The following is a 13,373-nucleotide window of genomic DNA, read 5'->3' as shown; positions in this document are numbered from 1 at the left end:
GGATTACTGTGATATTGAATGGTTTGCCTTGGAAACGAATGGAAATCATTCTGTCATTTTTGAGATTGCATCCAAGTACTGCATTTCAGGCTCTTTTGTTGACTATGATGACTACTCCATTTCTTCTAAGGGATTCTTGCCCACAGTAGTAGATACAATGGTCATCTGAGTTGAATTCACCCATTCCAGTCCATCTTAGTTCGCTGATTCCTGGAATGTCAACATTCACTCTTGCCATCTCCTGTTTGACCACTTCCAATTTGCCTTGATTTCTAACATTTCAGGTTCCTATGCAATATTGCTGTTTACAGCATTGGACCTTGCTTCTATCACCAGTCCACAACTGGGTATTGTTTTTGCTTTAGTTCCATCCCTTCATTCTTTCTGGAGTTATTTCTCCACTGATCTCCAGTAGCATATTGGGCACCTACCAACCTGGGGAGTTCATCTTTCAGTGTCCTATCTTTTTGCCATTTCATACTATTTATGGGGTTCTCAAGGCAAGAATACTGAAGTGGTTTGCCATTCCCTTCACCAGTGGACCACATTCATTCTGTCAGACCTCTTCACCATGACCCGTCCATCTTGGGTGGCCCCACATGACATGGCTTAGTTTCATTGAGTTAGACAAGGCTGTGGTCCGTGTGATCAGATTGGCTAGTTGTCTGTGATTGTGGATTCAGTCTGTCTGCCCTCTGATGCCCTCACTCAGTGCCTGCTGTCTTACTTGGGTTTCTCTTACCTTGGACATGGGGTATCTCTTCAGGGCTGCTCAAGCAAAGCGCAGCAACAGCTTCTTTCTTTGGACGTGCGGTAGCTCCTCTAGGCCACTCCTGTATCACGCCGCCGCGCTCCTGTGGAAACATATTCCCATTTGAATGCAGAATTCCAAAGAATATCAAGAAGAGATAAGAAAGCCTTCCTCAGCAATCAATGCAAAACAATAGAGGAAAACAATAGAATGGGAAATACTAGAGATCTCTTCAAGAAAATTAGAGATACCAAGGGAACATTTCATGCAAAGATGGGCTCAATAAAGGACAGAAATGGTATGGATCTAACAGAAGCAGAAGATATTAAGAAGAGGTGGCAAGAATACACAGAAGAACTGTACAAAAAAGATCTTCACGATCCAGATAATCACGATGGTGTGATCACTCACCTAGAGCCAGACATCCTGGAATGTGAAGTCAAGTGGGCCTTAGGAAACATCACTACAAAGCTAGTGGAGGTGATGGAATTCCAATTGAGCTATTTCAAATCCTAAAAGATGATGCTGTGAAAGTGCTGCACTCAATATGCCAGCAAATTTGGAAAACTTAGCAGTGGCCACAGGACTGGAAAAGGTCAGTTTTCATTCCAATCCCAAAGAAAGGCAATGCCAAAGAATGCCCAAACTACTACACAATTGCACCTCATCTCACACGCTAGTAAAGTAATGCTCAGAATTCTCCAAGCCAGGCTTCAGCAATACATGAACCGTGAACTTTCAGATGTTTAAGCTGGTTTTAGAAAAGGCAAATTGCCAACATCCAATGGATCATCGAAAATGCAAGAGAGTTCCAGAAAAACATCTACTTCTGCTTTATTGACTATGCCAAAGCCTTTGACTGTGAGGATCACAATAAACTGTGGAAAATTCTGAAAGAGATGGAACTACCAGACCACCCTGCCTCTTGAGAAACCTGTATGCAGGTCAGGAAGCAACAGTTAGAACTGGACATGGAACAACAGACTGGTTCCAAATTGGGCAAGGAGTACGTCAAGGCTGTATATTGTCACCGTGCTTGTTTAACTTCTATGCAGAGTACATCATGAGAAATGCTGGGCTGGAAGAAGCACAAACTGGAATCAAGATTTCCAGGAGAAATATCAATAACCTCAGATATGCAGATGACACCACCCTTATGGCAGAAAGTGAATAAGAGCTAAAGAGCCTCTTGATGAAAGTGAAAGAGGAGAGTGAAAAAGTTGACTTAAAGCTCAGCATTCAGAAAACTAAGATCATGGCATCCAGTCCCATAACTTCATGGGAAATAGATGGGGAAACAATGGAAACAGTGACAGACTTTATTTTTCTGGGCTCCAAATTCACTGCAGATGGTGATTGCAGCCATGAAATTAAAAGATGCTTGCTCCTTGGAAGAAAAACTATGACCAACCTAGACAGTATATTAAAAAGTAGAGACATTACTTTGCCAATAAAGGTCCGTCTGGTCAAGGCTATGGTTTTTCCAGTGGTCATGTATGGATGTGAGAGTTGGACTATGAAGAAAGCTGAGCGCTGAAGAATTGATGCTTTTAAACTGTGGAGTTGGAGAAGACTCTTGAGAGTCCCTTGGACTGCAAGGAGATCTAACCAGTCCATCCTAAAGGAGATCAGTCCTGGGTATTCATTGGAAGGACTGATGTTGAAGCGAAAACTCCAATACTTTGGCCAGCTGATGCGAAGAGCTGACTCATTGGAAAAGACTCGGATGCTGGGAAAGATTGAGGGCAGGAGAAGAAGGGGACGACAGAAGATGAGATGGTTGGATGGCATCACCGACTCAATGGACATGAGTTTGTGTAAACTCCGAGAGTTGGTGATGGACAGGGAGGCCTGGCATGCTTTGGTTCATGGGATTGCAAAGAGCAGACATGACCGAGAGACTGAACTGAGCTGAACTGGAAAAATATAGATGCAGATTGTATGTGCTACTGTACATATTACTAAGTGAAAGAACATACTGACAAACTATGTATTGAATGTGGTCCTATTTCTGTTTTTTTTTTTTTCTGGAAGGATACACTTTTGTTTTTTATGCAAGGCTATTTACTGAATATTTGTGAGGGTGAAATAGAAAAATTAATTTATATTTAATAGAAGAATGTACCAACATACTTTGATAGAACCTTTGAAAATGAAATTTTGAAAGAATATAGAAAAATATCACAATAGGGCAACTGACTATAATTTTTAAAGTTATGAGAATAATAGGATGTCAAGTAAATATTATGTAGTATGTGATACATACACGAAGTGCATATTAGTTTTTTAGCATCATTAGAGCTGTATGTTGAGACTGTGAGGTCCGTATTCTCCTTTCTCTCTGTAAACTCTTTATTCTATATTGGAGCACAGAGGATGAGCAGTGCTGTGGTGGTTTCAGGTGAGCAGCAAGGGACTCAGTCATGTGTGTGTCCACTCCTGGGTGGTGCTGGTGGTAAAGCAGCCACCCGGCAATGCAGGAGGCGTGATCCCTGGGTCAGGAAGATCCCCTGGAGGAGGACACGGCAACCCTCTCCAGTGTTCTTGCCTGGAGAATCCCATGAACAGAGGATCCTGCTGGGCCACCATCCATAGCGTCACAAAGAAGTGGACAGGACTGAAGCGACTTAGCAGCAGCAGCATTCTCCCCCAAACTCCCCTCCCATGCAGGCTGCCACAGAATTGGGCAGAGTTCTGTGTGCTGTATACAGTAGGTCCTTATTGGTTATCCATTTTAAATACAGCAGTGTGTATGTCTGTTCCAAACTCATTAGGGGTCTTTTCCTCCCATCTGGAAGGATACACTATTAGAAGGAATGTTCTCTAGAGAATAGGCCAGGAGTGGCTTGGAATGGAAAATAATTTTACTTTTTATTTTTAGTTTTTTGGACTATTTGATTTTTTTATGTTACTTTGACTTTTTAATGTACCAAAAAACAAGTTAAATATTATAAAGCTTCCCTGTCAAAAACAAAACAAGCAACTTTTTTAAATATAAAAGAGAAGTTTTTGTTGGCAGCTTTATGCTTGAGAAGAATTTTGTGTATTGGAGACAGCTGGCAGCAAACGACTTTAGTTCCTCAATTTTGTTTTAAACAAGATCAAATCTCTCTTTCCTCTTACTCTTTATAATTGTCTTTCGAGACTATTTGGGAAAAAGAGTCAGGTTTTCTTCAGCAGCATGATCATTTCAAGAATTGTAACATACATGATGCCAAAACTCTCTAGGGAAGGACTTTCAAAATCTGACTTTAGTCAGACTAGCTATATCTGGGGGAAAATGTTTACACAGCTCAGAAAGGTACATGCTCAAAGAATAGATATGTACATTGCAAGCGTTCTATTGAGCAGATTTATTACTAGGTAAATTCTGTGGGTGTGTTTCACGTTTCAGATGCGGTATCAGTTTGTTCTCAGTAATTGGCCTGAAGTAATTAACTTGAAGGTTAATAACTTTATTAATAGGCAGTGACTACTAAAGTCAGGTTTTGAAAGTCCTTCCCTAGAGAGTTTTGGCATCATGTATGTTACAATTCTTGAAATGATCATGCTGCTGAAGAAAACTTGACTCTTCTTCCCAAATAGTCTGGAAAGACAATCATAAAGAGTAAGAGGAAAGAGAGATTTGATCTCAGACAGGCTAGCTGAAATTTGAATTCAAGAAGTTTGGAGCAATTTGGAGCCAATAATGATAATATATTAAGTATAAAAGACATGATCAAGAGCTTACATTTATGGCAGTATTCTAATTTTGTAAAACAAAACAAAAAAAGCACATATACACATTTAAAATCGTGGACTACAATTCCATTTCCCACCCCAGTCCCTCTGCCTTCGGGCTGCTGGGTGTAGTGAGGACTCGGGTCTCCAGCCTTGGGGAGGTGCTTGGCAGCAGCCCCGCCGGCTCCCTGGCCCCGAGAGAGGATAGGGTTAGGGGATGAGCAGGTAGGCTGGGTGGGTGTGCGTGCTCCCTCACTCGTGCCAACTGTGTGTCTCCATGGACTCACCAGGCTCCTCTGTCCATGGGAGTCTCTAGGCAAGAATACTGAAGTGGGTTGCCATTTCCTCCTCCAGGGGATCTTCCCAACCCAGGGATCAAATCCACATCTCTTGAGTCTCCTACATCGGCAGACAGATTCTTTACTGCTGCACCACCTAAGCTGAGTGGGGGCATTTACCTAAAAGAGTGATTAGTAGTGGTTACCAAAAGCAAGGGGAAGTAGAGATTGGAGGGGCAACCACTAAATCCACTCACTGTGGGAAGCAGTCATGAATGAGGGTTGACCTACGAGTATGTATTTGGGTGCAGGAGCCTTTGTTTTTATTTTTTTTTAAATAAGGAAATGTTTTTAAGTTGTGATTCTTTTTTGAAAAATATTTATTTTTATCTATTTATTTGGCTATACCACCTTAGTTGGATTTCCTTGGTGGCTCAGATAGTAAAGAATCTGCCTGCATCCTTGGCAATGTTGTTGAAAATCAATACTGTAAATGTGAAACTTATTTCTGAATTTTCAGTTCTTTTCCATTAATCTCATTTCTGTCTTTTTGTGTAAACCTCTGCCACTGCCTTGAGATTTCACTGTAGACCTATAATAAATCTTGAAATCAGTTATTAAGTTCTCCAACTTTTCTCTTTTTAAATCTTGTTATTCCGGGTCATTTGCATTTCCATGTAAATTTTAGAATTAGCTTGTCTATTGTTTTTAAGAATAAGCTTGATGGGATTTTGATTTGGATTGTATTTAATATATAGATCATAGCAGCCTTTGTTGTAACAGCCCCAGACTGGACAATACACAAATGTCTATTCTATCCAAAGATTAATGAATAAACAAATGTGATATATCCATATGGTGGAATACAGCTTAACAAGAAATAGAAATAAGCTTTTGAGACATGCATGCAAAAACGGCTGAATCTCAAAATCATTAAGATGAATAAAAGAATTCAGACCAAAAAAAAAAAGAATCTGCCTGCAATGTAGGACACTTGGGTTCAAACCGTGGGTTGGGAAGATTCCCTGGAGTAGGAAATGGCAACCCACTCCAGTATTCTTGCCTGGAGAATTCCATGAACAGAGGTGCCTGGTATGTTACAGTCCATGGGATCCGCAGAGTCGGACACAATGGAGCAACTAACTCTTTCTTTCAGAGCTTAGTTGCAGCATACAGGTTCTTTAGTTGTGTCATGTAGGATTTGGCTCCCCGACCAGGGATAGAACCCATGCCCCCTGCGCTGGAAGTGCAGAATCTTAGCCACTGGACCACCAGGGAAGTCCCAGGATCCATTGCTTTTAAAGGTCGTTGTTTTTTTTCTAGTTTTATATTGAGATATAATTGACTCTATGTGTTTAAGGTGACCAGCCTAATGATTTGACTTACATACATCATGAAATTATCATTACAGTAAGTTGAGTATCAATCTCATTCAGATACAAAATCAAATAATAGAAAAATTTTTTTTCTTGTAATGAGAACCCAGGATTTACTCTCTTAACTTGCATATATAACCTTCAGTTCAGTTCAGTTGCTCAGTTGTGTCCGACTCTTTGTTATACATAGCATGTAACTGTTAATTATTTTTGTCATGTTGTACATTACATCCCTGGTACTTGTTTGCCTTGGGGCTTCGCTGGTGGTTCAGTGGTAAAGAAGCCACCTGCCAGGGCAGGGGATGCAGGCTCAGTCCTTGGGCTGGGAAGATCCTGTGCAGAGGAGCGTGGCAACCTACTTCAGTATTCCTGCCTGTGAGACCCCATGGACAGAGCAGCCTGGTGGGCTGCAGGGATCACTTGGGGTCCCAAAGAGTCGGACATGACTTAGCGCTAAACAACAACAGCTTATTTGTCTTATATCTGGTTTTAAAGTTTTAAAGAAAACCCCTATCTGTACTGTTCAGCTGAAGATCATCAAAACCACACTTGTAGGTGAACACGCTGGGATTATTTTCTTGCAGAGAGGGAGACTTCTCACCCTGGGTCCTGGGGCGTCTTGGTGGCAGGCTGCTCCAAGGACGCTCTTACAGGATTTGCACTTGTGTTACGTGATTTTGATGTGAGTTCATGGAAGTGGAGGTTTGCTCTTGGTTGGGTGTTTTGTTCCTGTCAAAAGCAAGGATAATTCTATGATTTGATACATTAATAAAATGTAATGAGAGGAAGGAGAGGCCAGAGTGAGGCTATACCTGGTAAAGAAGCAGCCATCACTCATATTGGCTGGGAGAGGGTGATGATTAGTATTTTGGGGCTTGGATGGTGTTCAAGTTTTATCTGTGTTCAGACACAATTCCTGGGTGATCTTGTTTTCATCTTGCTCTACATGGTCGCACAGTGGCCCTGTCCAGTTTTAATGTGACATTGTTGGTGTTCACCAAGAGAACAAGACCCCTATCGAGTCAGATCAACCTTTGGCTGTAAGGAACTGTTTTCCTCTGTCTCACTCACAATTACAATAAATTTTGTCAGACTGAGGCCTGCCCCACCCCCTTTCCCCCCATCCTTTTCTTGGGCACGCTGTGCAGCGTGTGGAATCTTAGTTCCCTGACAAGAGGTTGAACCTACGCCCCCTGCATTTGAAGTGTGGAATCTTAACCACTGGGCATGCAAGAAAGTCCCTAATGCCACTTTCAAAGTAACCAAGATTTTATCTACTCAGTCAAATCCTTAGCAACTTGGTAGCTTTTCTTATTCTCAAGAGGTTTTTTTTAGTTTTTTGTTTTTTTTAACTAATGGTATATAAAAGGGCCACAGGGCAAAATGTTTTCCGTCAGTATCTTAATGATCCCTCAAACTTTAATCAAGGGTCATATAATAATCAGATGACAGCAAGAAAGGAACACAAGAAAAACAAAAACACATTATGATGCTATGCATTTTCTGTGTTACATGTATATATCTATAAATGCATCGAGGACTTTCTGGAAGGACACACATTAAACCAATACCTATGGTTACCTTGAAACAGCAGGGAGACCAAGACTGGCAGTGATAATCACAGGGAACCTCACTTTTTAAAAAGGAGACTGTTTTTAGTCTCCAGTTCACAGCATAGTTGAGTGGGACGTACAGAAATTTCCCATATGCCTACTTTGCCACACGGACATTACCAGCGTCCCCCACCAGAGTGATGCATTTACTACAATGAACCTACACTGACAACATGTTATTGTGAAGGCATGCAAATTTATATTCTATTGAGTCATAATTAATATTCTATTTGTTACATGTTCATGCCTCAGTTTTTCTTAAATACCTCCCTTTAAAAACGTTTTTAAAATTTTTCAAATATTTACAAAGGTAGGATAGTATAATGAACTCTCACATACTCCTCACCAGCTTTCACAATTGTCAACACCCACTTATCCCATTTTTATCTCTATTCTTGACATCCTACCCCTCCCACCTTGCCACAGGGTTGAAGCCAATCTCAGACATCATATTGTTTCATCAATAACACTTCAGTATGTATCTTTAAAAGATAAAAATTCTCTTGTGTAAGCCAGCCATGGTACTTAAAACTTCTAACACTGATTCCTAAATATTTAGTTAGTTTTCAGATTTCCTGAATTTTGTCACAGATGTTTATTCAAATCAGGATCCAAACATTATTGCTGTGTCTCTTAGGTCTCCTGTAATCTGACAGGATCTGTAGGTTTCCTCCCTTTTTCATCCTTGCAATTTTTCTGTCAGAGAACAAATTGTAAAAAAAAAAAAAAGAAAAAACAAATTGTTTTTTATTCCAATCATCAAATGAAGTATTGTCTCTTTGCAAATTATCTGTAGAAGGACATATATCCTAGAGAGTTTTCTACATTCTAGATTTTGCCAATTGTATTTATTCTATTTCTTGTGAGCTGGTAGTTAGATTTAGAGTAGGGTTTCTGGATAAAATACAGGAAAGTGAAGTCGCTCAGTCATATCTGACTCTTTGCAGCCCCGTGGACTATAGCCTACTAGACTTCTCCATCCATGGGATTCTCCAGGCAAGAATACTGGAGGGGGTTGCCATTTCCTTCTCCAGGGGATCTTCCCGACCCAGGGATTGAACCTGGGTCTCCCACATTTCAGGCAGTTGCTTTACCCTTAACTAAACAATATTTTTTAGTGTAAAAGTGCTCAGTTGTGCAATATTTTATCATTTTGTATTTTTATTTACTAAATTTGACAACCATAATGTAGAGTTACCACATTTAGGCTTGGATTTTTGGCAAGAATACATTCAATTTAGTGTTGGGTATTTCTATTAGGAGACACATAAGATCTGGTTGTTTCTCTTTTTGTGATGTGAGAAATGATGCAGGGGTTCATATTTATATTACCATTTATATTAAAACTATTTCTCACCATAGTCAGTTGGATGCATCCCTTGTTAAGACAGCCCCTCAGCTTTTTACCTGATGATTTTAGGCAACTAATGATCACTGCCGAAAATAATTTATTAGGGCTTGCAGAATATTTATTCCAGGTCTATCATTCCTTCTGCATTCATAAACTGGTATTATTCTGTAAAGAACTTACTCTTCTGTACAGTTTATGTAGGAAAGTTAAGCTTTTTCCTTACGGCAGAATTTTGCAAGCATCTTCAAGAGAGCCTTACAAATCTAACAATAAAATCTTGCTAAGGATTTAGATAACTCTTACAGATCCAGTAAATCAAAATATACATTCAGTAAGGTAAAATTTTTTAAGCATTTCTAGATGTTAAAAATCAAACATATACCTTTAGAAAATCAGAACTCTTCAGCATTTGAATGTTGACAGCACACTTAAATTAGTTAAATCTTCCTAAGGATTACAATTAAAGATTTTAAATTGTCTAGTATATCAGATTATCTGAAATGGTTGAAACCACTGAAAAGTGAATAAAGATTCTAAAAAGAAGCACAATAGTTATACAACTTTTCACACCATATTTGACACAGTTTATATTAAAACTATTTCTCACCATCTATATGTTTATTACTTATGGCTTTCTAGAATTGCAGACTCATCACTTAAGGGGATCTGAGTAAGCATTGTCAGCTTCCTGTCACAGCTGAGAGTGGTTCAGGGCAACCGGCCAGGAAAGGCAGACGGAACTTCCAAGGGTGGGAGCTTGGATCCACCAAACCCCATATGGCCAAGCCCAGGCCTGTGTCTGGCTCTCAAGTCCACATCTTCAAATTGCAGTTAATTATAAATTTGTTAATCCAGAGCCTCATACATTCTTGGCCATCTGTCAAATTTCATCATCGCAAATCTACTTTCTGAGGTAGGTAGATGGAATTTGGCAACACTTCCCATCCTCCCCCTGTGAGCTATAGCCAGTTTTCCTGCTGCCTGTTAAGAACTCATTGGATTCTGCACTTTTTGCTTCTATATCCACCCATCAGCACCCATTTCATGGTTTGTTAACAGGTCAACCTTAGAACTCTAGATGAAATGTGAAAAATGTCCCCAGGTCAAGTATCTCATCCTTAATAATATTTTTCAGGTAAAGAAATAACCACTGAGAAATTTTTTAAACTAATTTATCTATTTGGCTGTGTCGAGTCTTAGTTGCAGCACTGGGTATCTTTGGTCCTCATTGCAACATGTGGGTTCTTGAGTTGTAGCACGTGAACTCTTAGTTGCAGCATGTGGGATCTAGTTTCCTGACTGGGGTCAAACCTGGGTCCCCTATGTTGGGAGCGGGAGTCTTAGCCACTGGACCCCCAGGAATGTCCCCACCACTGAGAAAGTAAGCAGTTGTTTCTTGTGAAACTTGTTTCAAGTTTTCAGCTGAGAGGACAGGACTATAATTCAGGACTACTTTTCCACTGTTACTAGGTTAGGCGTAGGCACTCTGTGACCTAGATACTGTTGTTGGTTGTTCATCTTAATTGTCTCAGACTCTATCTAGCCCCCATCTCACCTTTTATTCTTCCATTTCTTCATGTCTATGGGTAAAAGATCACTGAAAACACATGAGCTCGTTTACAAAGATACTGTGATGCAACAGATTGTTTGTGACATCTGCATACCTTGAACACAGAAAATCTCTTTTTAGGCATTGTTCACTCAGTTATATAAAATGCTGACATCCACTGACCTTGGATATTGGATGGCTTTGAGACATTCAGGTAAAGATATTGTTTAAAGTAACCTGTATTATTCCCCTTGCTATTAAGCAACAAATTTCCAATCTAAAGATGGAAATTACTACTGTCTCTCAACTCTCCTACCCCATTTCTGTTGTTGATTTGTCCTTGTTTTATAGAACATTTGCAGTTTCTATTGCATTTGAAACAGTAGTCTGTTCTGGAGACTCCTAAGTGTAAAATAATTTTATATACTTACCTAATTCTATATTAACTAGCTTTAAAAATTAAATATACTTATTTGAAAGCAGAATGAAAGGGAATTCCCTGGCCGTCCAAGGGTAGGACTGCCAGGGCCTCAGTTTCATCCCCAGTGAGGAACCTAAGAACTCACAAGCCACACAGCCAAAAAAATAAATAAATAAATAAATAAATATAAAGGGCAGAATGGGAGGTAGAATCTACATAAAGGCATTTTAGCTTGGGGTATTTATTATTTTCACAGGGGTGACTTTAAAAGGGTTTTTTTTTAATCTTTATGATTGTAAAAGCTTCCTTTACCTCATGGACTATGTTCTTTTTTTAAGACTTTGTCATTAGGAGTGTTGTGTAATCTTGAGAGTATAGTTGGAAATATTTCAAAGGATGAAATCATCCATACCTTGGCTAGTTCATAGGGCAGAGAGGTCATAAGCAACCAGTGTCTCTAGCCCTATCAAGTGATAGTTACACATCTCAACCCTGGAGGGATTTTGAAAACCCTCAGAGGTTCCCATGGTTGGTTAGCTCTGGCTACTTGAATGCCATATTGGGCAACAAATTCTCACCTAGTAAAATCAAGACCAAAACTAAAATTCCATTTTGTATTCATTTTTAAGGGCTTCCCTGGCAACTCAGTGGTAAAGAATCTGCCTGCCAATTCAGGAGACATGGGTTTAATCCCTGGTTTGGAAAGATCCCCTGGAGAAAGAAATGGTAACCCACTCCAGTATTCTTGGTTGGGAAATCCCATGGCCAGAGGGCTACCATCCATGGAGTTGCAAAGAGTCCAACCTAACAACCTATAGTTGCAAACTTACTGACTCAAAAACAACAACACATTCATTTGTAGAAGCATTATTACAGGCAACTTATAGTATAATATCTTACTGTTAGGCTGAATTATGCCCCCACCCTCCGCCCAAGATATACATATCCTCATCCTCCATTTTTATCACCTAATCACCTTCTAAACTCCCATCGCCTAATACCATCCCATTGGGGATTTCAACCTATGAATTTCGGGAAGGGACACAGACATTCAGTCTACGGTATATGGTACAAGAGACTTTGGAGATGTTATTAAATCAAGGATCTTGGATAGATTATTCTGGATTAACCAGTTGAGTCCAAGGTAAACACAGGAGTCCTTAGAGAGGCAGTAGGGTCAGAACAGAGAAGAGGTGTGAAGCTGGAATCAGATGTTGGAGTGATATGCTTTCCAGATGGAGGAAGAGACCACAAGCCAAGAAAGACAGGCGGCCTCTAGAAGCTGGAAAAGGCAAGGAAACAGATTCTCATGTAAAGTCTGCTGAATAAGTAGGGCTCTGCCAAAACATTTTTAGCCACGAAGATCCATTCTTGGACTTTTGACCTCCAGATTTACATGTTAATAAATTTGTGTTATGTTAAGATAAATGAATATTTTTTAAAATAAGTAAAATTAAAAGCATTGTTGCAAGTTTTTCCCCTGACCCAGAAAATAAAGGATGAGGTCACTGAAGCAAGGGCAAGTGGGCATAAGAGCCCCAAAGGTGAACGACCCTTAGCCTGACCAGCTCTTAAAAGGAGGAATTAATGACCAAGGACATTGAAAACAAGGAAGAGTTTTCAAAAGTTAGAGCTTTAGCCAGGATCCCTGGTTGTGCAGCTAAGCAGTTGGTACTGATAAGGTGAAAGTGACTCTTGCTGCCTTAGAAAAATGATGGTTGTTACTCAAGGTTTACTTTCTTGGGTGGAATAAATCTTCATGATTCTTTCTCTAAGTCTGTATAACTCTTTTAAATGTTCCAGTACTTTTTAAGTCAGTTCTTTATCTAAATATGTGTGTGTGTGAAGTCACTCATTCGTGTCCGACTCTTTGCGATCCCGTGGACTGTAGCCTACCAGGCTCCTCCATCCATGGAATTTTCCAGGTAAGAGTACTGGAGTGGGTTGCCATTTCCTTCTCCAGAGGATCTTCCCCACCCAGGGATTGAACCTGGGTCTCCTACATTGTAGGCAGACACTTTACCGTCTGAGCTACCAGGGAAGATAATATAAGAAGGTTTAAATAAATCGACTATGAGAACTTCTGATAAGGGTGAAAGAGGAGAGTGAAAAAGCTGGCTTAAAACTCAACATTCAAAAAACTAAGATCATGGCATCTGGTCCCATCACTTCATGGCAAACAGAAATGGAAAAACTGGAAGCAGTGACAGATTTTCTTTTCTTGGGCTCCAAAATCACGCCATGAAATTAAAAGATGCTTGCTCATTGGAAGGAAAGCTATGACAAACCCAGACAGCATATTAAAAAGCAGAGG

At 40.0% G+C, this 13,373-nt stretch overlaps 1 non-coding gene across 1 annotated transcript; it reads right to left on the bottom strand.

The window, feature by feature from the left end:
* Positions 1-13,028: 13,028 nt before the first annotated feature.
* TRNAC-ACA (transfer RNA cysteine (anticodon ACA)) lies at positions 13,029-13,100 on the bottom strand. The gene has a single exon. It is a non-coding gene; the product is annotated as a tRNA-Cys (tRNA).
* Between the last annotated feature and the right edge of the window lie 273 nt (positions 13,101-13,373).

This window comes from Muntiacus reevesi, chromosome 2, assembly GCF_963930625.1.
Source record: "Muntiacus reevesi chromosome 2, mMunRee1.1, whole genome shotgun sequence".
NCBI classification, from domain to species: domain Eukaryota; kingdom Metazoa; phylum Chordata; class Mammalia; order Artiodactyla; family Cervidae; genus Muntiacus; species Muntiacus reevesi.
This window is presented reverse-complemented; position numbering and strand designations above follow the sequence as displayed.